Source organism: Antechinus flavipes, chromosome 4 (assembly GCF_016432865.1).
Source record: "Antechinus flavipes isolate AdamAnt ecotype Samford, QLD, Australia chromosome 4, AdamAnt_v2, whole genome shotgun sequence".
NCBI lineage: Eukaryota > Metazoa > Chordata > Mammalia > Dasyuromorphia > Dasyuridae > Antechinus > Antechinus flavipes.
In genome coordinates, this window is record NC_067401.1 from 339,751,075 (window position 1) to 339,763,621 (window position 12,547).

Below are 12,547 nucleotides of genomic sequence, written 5' to 3' on the forward strand. Positions count from 1 at the left end.
ATAGAAAATGCAGATGTTGGAAAATATAAATAAAAAGTAATTTGATAAAACAACATGGGGGAGAGCTTGAAGGTACAGAGGGTAGAGCAATGTCCCTGGATGTGAGGAGAGCCTGAGTTCAAATCTAACTTCAACATTCTGTTACTATATGACCCTGGGCAAGTCACTTAATCTCTAAATTGCCTTCAAAAAACAAAACAAAAAAAATCTCTAGTTTTATTTTAGTAGGATATTTATCTTTGAACTGTTTCTTCTATGTGTAGCATTAAATTTATGAATTTCCCGGTTTCATTCAAGGCTTTTACTGGAAATTTTTATGATGATTGATTTTTGTTGAAAATTGATTGCAGATATTGGATATAAGGATGACTATTACTCATCACTATCTTGCTTCAGAATGAATGTGCCAAGCCCATCAAGAAATGGATAAATCAAGATCTATCAGTAATATTTTTTGCAAAAGGCAAATTCTGTATGAATTTCTGGCCAAAAACAACATGTTCCAGAAGGTGGCGCTAGACAGTTATGAAAAAGTAAAGTTACAGTACACTTTAAAGCCACATTAAAAAAAAAAATACATATATATATATATTATATATATATATATATATTATATATATATATATATATATATATAAAAGCATTACCTAAATGAAAACAGAAATCTCGAAGTATCAATGTTCTATCATCAAAGAAAACATGTTCTTCTTTATCCCATTATAAAATATTACCTGAATTTTTCCTCTTTTTTCTACAATATATTATTGAAAATTTATTTCATTTGCAAACTTACGACTTACTAAACTTTATTTTTTCCTCTCATTTTATGGTATTCAGAAAACAGAGAAAGCTAGTGATTTAGGTTAAAAAGGATGATAAGACATATCCAGCATAGCATTGCTTCCTCTTTTCCACCCATGATTTCCATGAAATCCCAGCTAAAATCTCACTTTCAACAGTAAGTCTTTCCCAATTCCCCTAAATTCTAATATCTTTTTTCTGTTGATTATTTCCATTGATCCTGTATATAAAGTTTGTTTGTTCATAGTTATTCGCATGTTGTTTCCCCCATTAGATAGTGAACTCCTCATTACCATAAGGGCAGGGTCTATCTTTTACCTTTAAAAAAAAAAAAATCCCTAGAGCCAGTACATGGCAAATAGCAGGCACAATGTTTACTGACTATTTCCACATTAATCTTGTTAATAGAAAATAAAATTTATTTTAGCACAGCAAAATCTTGTAGAAAAATTGTTTGATCCATTATCATTTCCTGTGGCACTAATGTCTTCCTGTGATATTTCACATGATATTGTGGATTTTTTCCTTTACTTTTTTTTCACATACAAGAAAGTCTGTCTTTTATCCCACATAAAATGGAGAATAATCTTATCGGATTTATTCTATAAACAATTGACAGACCATCCCTCCCCATCTCCCCATCCTACAACCTTTTTTGTGAGTAGTCGTTCTCTCTGGGATATTTATATTCATACTCCCTGCAAAAACAAATCTGTTTCACTGCATTCCAAAGAACCAAATTAACAATGGCAAATAGAGTAAGTCTGCAGATCAGTTCATATGTTCACAAGTGTTTATCAATGAGAAGCATGGGTTCCTGCCATACTACAGATTTATAATGGGCTTGTGAACTATTAGAATGCCTACATCTTTTTCACTTTTCTTTTTATATCTCTGCCTCTTAATAATCAGCAGAACTTAAGCTTTAAGTAAATCTGGCCTGGTAATGACAGAGTTGCAATTAAGGAGGCAGAGTATATGAGAACAGGAATCTGATCTTACATCTCTCCAACTGCCTGCAATTGAAGTTTCACTCTTCCCTCTCTATCCCACTCCAAAACTCCTTCTAAGCCTATGTCCAATTTCTCCAATATACACATGTTGTTTATACCTAATTGTTTGCATGTTGTCTCTCCTATTAGATTATGAATTCATGACAGCAGGGGTATTTTTACCTTTCTTTTTATCCTCAGCAAGTACTTAATATTGAATTCCATTTAATTTATTGAGCAGAAGGTAGTTTTTTTAAGTCAATTACTTTTTAAAATGGATAATAGTAGTCAGAATTTTGCAGAGGAATAATAATGTGCAGATTAGAGGTGGGAAAATTAAAAAAAAACAACATTGATCATGGTATCCTAAGGGATAGGGGCAAATCTAAATTTTTTACTTAGCAGCACTGAATAAGTCATAATGTCTCTAAGTTTGTTTTCTTATAAAATGAAGATAAGCTCTGTCCCACTGGTCTCACAGTCTCTAAGAATCAAATATTAAATGTACGGGACAATGCTATATAAGCTATAAAGCACTATGCAATTGTAAGTTATTAATACAGAATTCCATGTGATTAATAACCTTAAATAATTTTTATCTGACTGCACTTGTCATTTGTTATTAAAACAAGAATAAATAACTTGACTCTATGATAATCTCAGAATAAGACCCAGGAAAAAAGAATAATAATAAATATTTCTTTAACTCTGGAAAAGAAAATGAAATGGCTACAGGAACTTCCAAGGCTTGAAAAGTCTAAGAATTGAAAAAATTAAAAAAATTACAGTAGAGCTTGTAATAAAAAATTCCAAAGGAGAGATGAAAAACCATAGCAAACAATAGATACACTGCAAAAAAAAAAAAAAAAATACAAGGAAAAAAAGCTCAATAATTTAGTGATACAATAAGTACTATTAAAATATACAGAAAATTTCAAATGCCTGAAACCTGTTCAATAAAAAACAACTGACCTGCATAACAGAGTTTGGAGAGAATCTGAGAATCATTTATTGGCCTCCCAAAAATCAAAATGAAAAAAAGCCCTGAATATCGTAATTCAAGAAATGATTGGTATTCCTATTACTTTCCCACTTTATATGGCCAGATCTTGCTCCTGTTTCTAGTATGGATGAATCTAAAATACAAAATATACATTTTGACAGTGAAACTCTAAATTCAGATGAGTTTTTTCCTATAAACCTTTTGGCTGACTGGATTTTGTCATATAAGTAATATTATTGTCTTTTAAAGGATACTGTATAATATAGTGTAAGGCAGCCATTTCCTGAAACTGTCTTCCATAAAATCCTTATGTCCTACCTGACCAAAAAGGTTTTTTTGTGAGAACATTTTGATGTTATTAAATATTTTTCTATCTAAAATATTAATTATGAAATCATTAAGTATAGAAAGATGACATGTAACAATGTATTAGTAGGTAAATGGTCTTCAATTCCCCTGTTTTTTTAGAATTTCTTTGAATTCTGTATTCATATCTCTGGGGATATGGAATACACATACACCAGGGATCACAGACTTAAAGAACTTTAGATTTAGAGCTGGAAGGAGCCTTCTTGAGGCCATCAATTAAGGGTCCTTTCAGAATGTTTCAAGCTCTGAAGTGTTCTATGGCTAATATATAAAATTTTTTTTATCCATGGTACACTTACTTAGATTGCATTCTTACCTGTATTATTAACAGTTAAAACATTAGGAATTGATTTCCTTTAGTCATGTCAAAGGTCTTAAATCATTTTAACTTGCTGATTCTCAAATACCAGGGTAGAGATACAGTATTATATTCACAGCTAACTAGAATGCATGCTTATCATTAAACAAAATTCAGTGACAATATGAACTTTACCTCATTTACAGATGAGAGTAGGTTAACCTTGGATAGTTATTTGGTCCTTGATGCTTTTAGTGATCTCTTGATTTGCTGAACTTCTAATTTTTCAGTTGGTGTAGATGAATAATGCCTCTTCAATATTTTCATAGGCCACTTAGTATACAGTAGTCTTAGTTTGTGATTCATTTCCCTAGAAATACCAGAAGATTTCAGGGATGGAACATTCATTTCTTCAACTCTGAGGAACACAGTTTTCAACTGAGATATGTTTGCAGCTGACACTTTCCAGTTGATGTGTCCAGGAAGTGAACATTTCAAATCACCAGTTGTTGTTTCAGAAAAGCATAAACCCAAGTTTCGATTTATTGTCAGAGTCCTGCATATTGTCTTTTCAAATAACTTTAGTGGTTTAGTGCTGGACGAAGAACTCTAGGGAGACTTTGGCACTAACATATTTTTGCTAAAATGCAGGGAGATTTGCCCAGATCTTGGAGTAGTTTAACTTGAATAACAGCATACAAAACTAAACAAACAAAATTTCAGAGTTTTAACAGTCAACAAGCACTTATTAGTAAGAAAGGCAAAACCATTCTCCCTACACTTGAGAAACTCATATTATAATTGAGGAGACATCTGGTGACATATACAGTATAACAAAAATTGTTCTTTTTTAGAGATGTGTAAAATTCTGAAGGCAGAACAGAGCACTCAAGTGGAATCCAAAAGATTACATATATGAGTTCAAATTTATTACTTTAAGTGTTCAAACAAGGAAACAATATTATTAAATCAAAACTAGTTATATACCAGGAACTGAAAACACATGGACAAAAATAAAAGTTCCTGCCTTCAATAAGCTTAGATTCCATCTTCATTTACAATTATATGCCAAAGTTTAAATAGATTCCAGGTTCAAAATACAACAAATATTTTTTTGAATATAAAACATGATTAAGACTAGCTTTTTATTTTATTTTTAAAAATATTTTTCTTTTTTTAAAATTATTTTAGCTTTTTATTTACAAGATATATGCATAGGTAATTTTTCAGCATTGACAGTTAAAATCCTTTTGTTCCAACTTTTTCCTTCTTTCCCCCCACCCCTTCCCCCAGATGGCAAGTTGACTAATACATGTTAAATATCTTAAAGTATAAGTTAAATACCATATATATATATATATATATGTATATATATATATATATATATATATATGCACACACACACACACACACACACACACATACATATACATGTTCAAACAGTTATTTTGCTGTATAAAAAGAATTGGACTTTGAAATAGAGGAAATCAAAAATGCAGGTGGACAAAAATAGAGGGCTTGGGAATTCTATGTAGTGGTTCATAGTCATCTCCCAGAGTTCTTTCCCTTGGTATAGCTGGTTCAGTTCATTATTGCTCTATTGGAATTGATTTGGTTCATCTCATTGTTGAAGAGGGCCACGTCCATCAGAATTGATCATCATATAGTATTGTTGTTGAAGTAAATAGTGATCTTCTGGTCCTGCTCATTTCACTCAGCATCAATTCATGTAAGTCCCTCCAGGCCTCTCTGAAATCATCCTGCTGTTATTTCTTACAGAACAATAATATTCCATAATATTCATATACCACAATTTATTCAGCCATTCTCCAATTGATGGGCATGCACTCAGTTTCCAAAAACTAGCTTTTTAAAAGTACAAATCAAAAGTAGCAAATAAAAGAGAAGATATTTTTTGACTTTTCTTGAACAATCAAAACTGCAAACAATTCTTGAAAAGCTTTTGTATAAAGGGCAGCTATACAGAAAAGTGAAGCACCTGGCTTTAACTTTTTAATGCAATGGGATTCACATTACAGAGGATGAGAAAGAAAAATCGCCTCAATGAACCAAAGGAACTGCCCAAGAAGAGATGATTCCTATTCCACAATACCAAACAGATACTAATTTTTTATGTTGCCCTTCCTCCGGGTGGTGGGATTTTTAAAATTTCCTGGGGAACTTCCACTACTAAAATATTCTTAAAACTACCCAAGCACTGGAGCAGCACAATCCAAAGTATCAAAGTCTTCTTACAACAGTGGGAGAATGATGTCTTCTATAAAACATTTGTGATGACCAGAAACATCCTGGTCCACAGAACAGATGATCTTCCTAATGCTGTCTCTAAAACCTTTAGTAGGTCTGGATCATCTGAATGAAAATAGCTAAAAGTTCATAGCTCTTACATGCAATTTCACTTGGGATCTAAGGTGACATCATGAATCATCTTGTGCTGCTATACTTGTTTTTCAGGGTTCTTTGATCCATTATTCAAAATAGGAGATACTATAGGGAAGAGTCAGAAAGAGACAAGTAATGTGCATTACAACATGGTATTTTTCACCTTTTTTTGTTGTTTTCCTTTCTCATTTTCCCCCCTTTGATCTGATTGATTCTTATGCATAATAAAAGTGAAAATATATTTAGAAGAATTCCAGATAATATCTATTGGATTACTTGCTGTTTGGAGGAGGGGGAGGTGGGAAGGAAGGAAGGAAGAAAAATTTGGGCACAAAGTTTTGCAAGGATGAATGTTGAAAACTATCTCTGAATGTATTTTGAAAAATAAAAAGCTATAATAAATAAATGAATGAATTAACAAATAAAAAAGAGTCAAGTAGAACCATATGCAACAATGGTTGCATATGGGTAAGATCTCCTGAAAACTAGATCCAAGTGTTGTGCCATAGTTCTCTTTTATTGTCCTGACTCAGTTTCCCTCAATTGTTCTGCCTCAGTTTCCCTAATTGGTCCTGCCAATTGGTCCCTAAATTGTTATACCTAAATCCCCTTAGTTGCAAACCCCTTTCTGGTTCATGAAGACTGATATAAATCAGAGTTATTTGCTCTAAAGTTATAAATTGTAATGTGTAAACTCAAAAAGGGGAAATCTAGACTTTCTGTCTGTAACCAGACACTTTAACTCCCAGTTAGTAAGAATTTATGGTCTTACCCCCCAACCTGTCAGAACCAAATTGATGTTTCCTGTCTGGAGATTCCCACTCACCAGAGTTTGGACTCTACCTCCTTGCCTTTGTTTAGCTATTGTGTATAAATATGTCATTGAGAACTCGAATTGCTGCTGGATGCTGGCTGGATGCTGGCTGGATGCTGGATTCTTGGAAACGACAGTTTCATTCAGCCCTGGGACCAAATCATGGATCCATTTGGTCCCAGTAAATCTCTCCCTTTCAAATCAAATATTAAAAACTCTTTAATCTCTATCTTGCCTTGGTTTTTCCAGCATTACACAAGAAACTTCTGGAATGGAGGGGCTGCTCCTTTTCTTGGGAATAGCACTTTTATTAAAGACAAAAGTCTCTGCAAAGTAGCACAGCCAACTTCAATCATCTGGGATGCTATGATGAAATGCTGTTGTTGTAAAAGTTTCATCCATGATCCCATCTAAGTGGAAATGGTATGGAAGATGAGAAACACAGCACATGTGAAGGCTTAATCCTCTCACTATTCAGAGTAAAATTGGTATCCTGAGCAGAGGCAATGGCAGAAGGGAGCCCATAGGGAGAGAAGGACTAAGTATGTGATGCCTGTTACAAGCCAGGGAGTGTACTAGATGCTTTACAGACATCTCATTTACTACTTTGCTGTTATTTATCCTCATTTTACAGCTGAAAAAATTTGCAGCTGAAACCAAGTTTAAGTGTTTTGCCCCCGGACACAGAGTATCTCAGACTAGCTCTGAATTCAGGTCTTCTTGTATCTCAGTCCAGAGCTCTGTCAAATGCAACACTTGGATATCATATTGAAGAAGGATGTATTCTTAAAGTGCCTTGATTGGTTCCGTAAGAGACTTAACTAGCACTACAAGCTCATATCCCGAGTATTAACTGCAATCCTGTCCTGTTGTAGGGAAGGAAAACCAGTAAAATCAATTTGTCAGTTTTATAGGCATGTAGCTAAGTATACTGATCAGGCCAAAGTGATCCTTCAGAATCATATTGAGTTATTTCTTCTATATGATGGGGGTCATGGGTACAGTTCCCCCCTGATTTGGAAAATCTGCATAAAAATTTTTAGTCCTCTTTGTACCAGAGAAGAACTCTGAATTAATATGGTATTAAAAGATAAAATAACTGACATATAATATTAAACATATATTTTATACATTTCTGAGTTTCTAAACTTTTTTGTGTCATCTGCTAGCTTTTGTATGTCATCTGTGGCTTCCATAAAATTTCTTATGCCAACCTGTGATATATTGAAACTATGATAGGAAAACTTGCGATGTGGAAATGATAGTTGTATTCTGGAACAAGGGGCATATTTCCACTATATATTAATCTGCTGCCTCTCACAACTTCTCTCTCTAGTAACTGGTTGGAAGCTAGTTGAGTTTTAAAATGTTAAGGTGAACTTTGATTGTGATGCACTTAGTTCTGAAAGTGAAAGATATCTTATGTTCTGCAACATTATGCAGGGTATATATATATATATGACCACATATATTACAATTACATGAAATGAATGAAAAACCTGAGAGAGTTTCTGGATAATAATCAATTTATTGATCAGGTTTAAAATTGGTAAATTGGTGGTCAGAGGTTTCTCTCAGTACTCAAGAAATATGAAAGGGAAGGCCTCTGATAGAAGAAATCAATACTAATTCATGAACATTTAATGAGGAAAAGGGCTAGTCTTCAGCTACCCCTCCTGAGAACATGGCTTGATAATGAGATTCAGCCACCTCCAGGAATCTGGACAAATGAATCCATTTCTACCCAAACTTCTCTGGTTGTTTTTTTTTTTTTTTTTTTATGAATTGGGTTACCCTAAATTCTAATGGAAAATTACAAAGTCAGGGTTGTTCTCCTTGAGGGTAAGAACTTGCCTAAACCTGATTCTGTTTCCACTTCCCTGTATCCCATTTGAGCGATGCCTAGTCCAAGATTAAGGATGATGTTCCCAAAGAGTTAGCTGTAATCTCACCATCTTTCATAGACTGATTAACTGACTGACCTTCTACAGAGGCAAGGCCCTAAAAGAAGAAAAAAAAGTTTTGATCTTAATTTAAGAATTGGCCAGTGATGTATGTGCAAAATAATATTTTCTCTCATTCTTTCCCTGCTACACTTTGAGAGATGCACTCTCTTCAATAAATCACTAACTGATATGACAAACATTTCATCAAAGGTTTTTTAATATGGAGCTTATAATGGGAAACAATGAAGGGAGAGAGATTCTGATTGATGCATTGACAAGAGCGATTTAGGGAACTCCTGTTTAGCAGGCAGGCTTTACAGAGGATGATGGCACAATCCCTATCTTAGTAATCTATTTTCACTGTCCATTTCATCAGTTCATCATATTTTAAGGCTCAGATTTCTCTGGTTCAAGTCACTTGCAGAGATTCCCCTTTGTAATGTTCAGGCTAGCTTTCTGGAGATCCTCTGGAAGGACTTTAGTCTCAGTAGGATAAACACCACAAGAATGGACAAAAATGGAGTCCAAAGTCTTTATTGTCTCTTACACATTTTTTGTCTGTCACTGCAACATGCTATCATTGCATTTGCTACCACCAGTCTCTCCTAATTCCCAGGGTGTCAGAGAAATCTCTGGTAAATATTAATATCAATTTTATCTCTTCCTGAGGTCTTCAGAAATCCTCTGGCTGCTATCTCATATGGATGCACTTTGAGCACAACAGAGCATCCGAGAATTCTAGCAGACAAGCTTAGACTTTATTCACGTGGTTTACACCTCACTCTATGACCTCCTGCATTCTCTTAGTATCTCTCCCCAAAGCCCAGCTCCAAATGAAAAAGGGTGAAAAAGAGCTCCTCCTCCACTGAGTTTATATTGGGTCCATGAGGTCACAGGCATAAGCCAATCAGAGATGGAGATAACTTCCCCTTCCTGACTAGATTTCAGAGTATTTAGGATTCCTGCCCTCACTAGAAGTCCCGCCCATGAAGGAAGTCCCCATGTACTCATAACTAGTCACATCCTGGGGCCTCTAGGCCATGAGCCTGTTTTATATCCTAATTGCGTTTGCCTGGCCTCTCTAATGGACCCTTACATGTCACAGTCTGACCCAGTCTCATCTAGCAGTCGGACAATCTGATAGTCTGACAGTCTGACAGTCTCAGCCAGTCTCCCTCTCCTAGTGTAGTAGGCAGGAGAGCTACCACGAGGATGGTCAAAGACAGAATATCCATCTTCCAGTCCTTCTTAGACCTTATATACTTTATTGTAATTACATCATTATAGCATACTGATTATGTGTGAATTAGAGACCATTGCATCACTTTAGTACTAAGTACAAAATATATATGTGAACTAGAGAACCATTATCTCATCAATTCCATTGAGTTAACACCTTGTTTCAAGTATCTCTCTTTCAAGTATACTTCTCCAAAGTTCGGCCCTCTATACGCCTTTCCATTAAAATTCTTGTAAAATAGGTCTTAATACAATTTTAAGTTTGCTTTGTCAATAATCAGATCAAACAGTGAGAGCTAGCTCAATCCTTATAGCTTCTAATAAGAATACCAAATTAAAAACCTTTTAGACCAGCAAATTTACATTTTTAGGTTAACAAATTTTCACATTGATATATTTAATAAATTCAAATAACTAAAAAATTAGAAAATTCTATATCCTAATTTTTATTTTTGGAATGTATAATTATACTTATATTTATTATTTTTAGACAAAATTTTAAACTCTTGCTACTTTATTACATTTATTCTATTTTCTTTTAGCTGTTCACATACAATCTTCTGGCTTCTTTGTGAACCTTTCCATAATATAAAAACTTAAAAATAATTTGAAAAAATCCCTACATTATGGCTTATTTGACAGATGGCAAGACTAAAAATTTGCCACCAGGACTTAATTTTCCACATACAATCCTCAAGGTATATAAGTCACAACCATTCTCTTCTAGGGAAGTCTGCTACATTATCTGAACAGCTACTAACTTGCTCAAGCAACTGGCCTGTTTTCTACAATTCTTCTTTTGGCTTGCTTTTTTAGACTGTCAAGATTCACTCTTCTGAAGATGGACAGAAGATAACTTCTAAAGATGATTTTGTCCCACATGCAGGCACATAGAAAAATTTGAGAGCAAAAAGGCCCTTAAAAGATAATCTAGAGCTATAAAACATACTTGGTTTTATCAAAAGTCAGAATGTCTTCAGTAAAGAGGAAAATTTAAAAGCACAAACAGAAAATGATTAAATAAGAGCAACAACTCTAAGACTGTTTTTAATCTCTGCTCCTCTCATACTTTGTACCCCCCTTTTTTCCCTCATTAACATCAGACTTAAAATGTCTCTCTGATTCCTAACTCTATCAAATGTACAGACACAAAAACACACAAACACACATATAAGATTAATTGCATTAATACTTTTCTGAGATATTTTATATGTACACTTAGATAAATGTACACACACACACACACACACACACACACTCTTAAATGCATACGCACTTATCCCAGCCCTAATCTAGTTTCCTTTCTTGTATGATCTTTTCTTTCTAGGAAGGTTTCCTTTAGCTCTAAATTTTGTGATCCTATTCTTTTGATTTTGAATTCCAGTGTTAAATCTTCAGTAATCTCCTAGACATTTCACAGGATATCCCACTACATCTCCAGCAACATAGTACAGTGAAAAAGGTGCTAAATAAAATTTAAAGACTTGAGTGTGAATCTTGACTCTCCCATTTAATACCCAAGTGACCTCGGGAATGTCATTTAAACTCTTTTGGACTGAATTCCACAACTATACAAAACAGGGAATGGAGTAAACATCCTCTGACATGCCTGTTAGCTCTAAATCTATGGTTATATGTCTAACGCTAAACTTATTATCTTTGTTCTTTAAATCCACATTTCTTCCAAATCTGGCTGTTTCTGAGATGGCAACATTATACTTCCAATCACTCAAGTTTGAAATCTGAATTTATCTTTCATTCTTCCTTTTCTTAGTCCTTTCTACACATTTAATAACCTTTAATAAGTTTCCTGGATTAAGAAAAATCCAAACTTTTCATGCTAATATTTAAAAGCCTTCCACAGTCTAGTTCTCTACCTTTCATGCTATAAAACCTAGGTTTAATTTTTTATATTTTTATATATTTTTATAATTTTATATTACTCAATTTTATTTAGCCTGTCAGCTTAATAGTAGAACTACAGATTCTGTGCATTTTAATAATAGAACTTAATAGAATAGTAGAACTGCACATTCTGTGCATTTGCTAAGGAGTCCCCTTTGCTGGGAGTGACTCTTTTCTTCACCTCTTAGGATCTTGGCTTCTTTCACTTTTGTCACCAACAGTACCTCTTTTCTGATTCCAGTCTCCCCTCAATGCCTCCTACACCCCATAGGGCTCCTCTTCCCCAATCTGGGGTTTACTTATCTGTGCCTAAATTATAATATATCCATCAGTAGAAACACAAATTCCTTAAAGGCAGGAACTTGATTTTTTATCTTCAGGCCCTTTCACATAAACTGAATGTTTGAAGAGCTGAAAATTTAATGCCCTTGTTAAGGGTGAGATCCTAGAATAATGATTGTTAAAATAAATTTAATTAATGTTCTTCTTTTTTTTTTTTGGATGTCTGGTTTGTTTTCATGATTTTTAACTTTTTTATTAGAAATATGGGCTTCAAAAGTTGAAAGTGACTAAAGCACCAGGCTGCTGCTTTTACATAAAGAATATTATAAGCTTTATTCTTCAAGGTGATACCACTTGAGCTCATTGGATTATGTATCTATTTTTATTATGCCTATTTTTTCATAAAACGGAGTGAGGACTTTTGAGTTCAAATCTTTCTGCTCCGTGTTTAATCTGTATAATTTTGGGCTAGCACCTAATACCATTCTTTGAGTC

At 34.0% G+C, this 12,547-nt stretch overlaps 1 protein-coding gene and 1 long non-coding RNA gene across 3 annotated transcripts in view; one reads left to right on the top strand and one right to left on the bottom strand.

Annotated features, from left to right (window-relative positions):
- Positions 1 to 12,547, bottom strand: part of RMND1 (required for meiotic nuclear division 1 homolog) — a 118,886-nt gene that overhangs the window by 105,563 nt on the left and 776 nt on the right. Inside the window, exon 1 of one of the 2 annotated variants that reach the window (XM_051997950.1) lies at positions 3,659 to 3,671. The exons of the other annotated variant lie outside the window; for it this stretch is intronic. The gene's annotated coding sequence lies outside the window, so the exon portion shown is untranslated. Of the gene's footprint in view, positions 1 to 3,658; positions 3,672 to 12,547 lie in introns of those variants that run through there. 2 annotated transcript variants of the gene reach the window in all.
- LOC127562335 (uncharacterized) overlaps positions 1 to 12,547 on the top strand; it is a 70,878-nt gene that overhangs the window by 34,753 nt on the left and 23,578 nt on the right. The gene's annotated exons all lie outside the window — the stretch shown is intronic.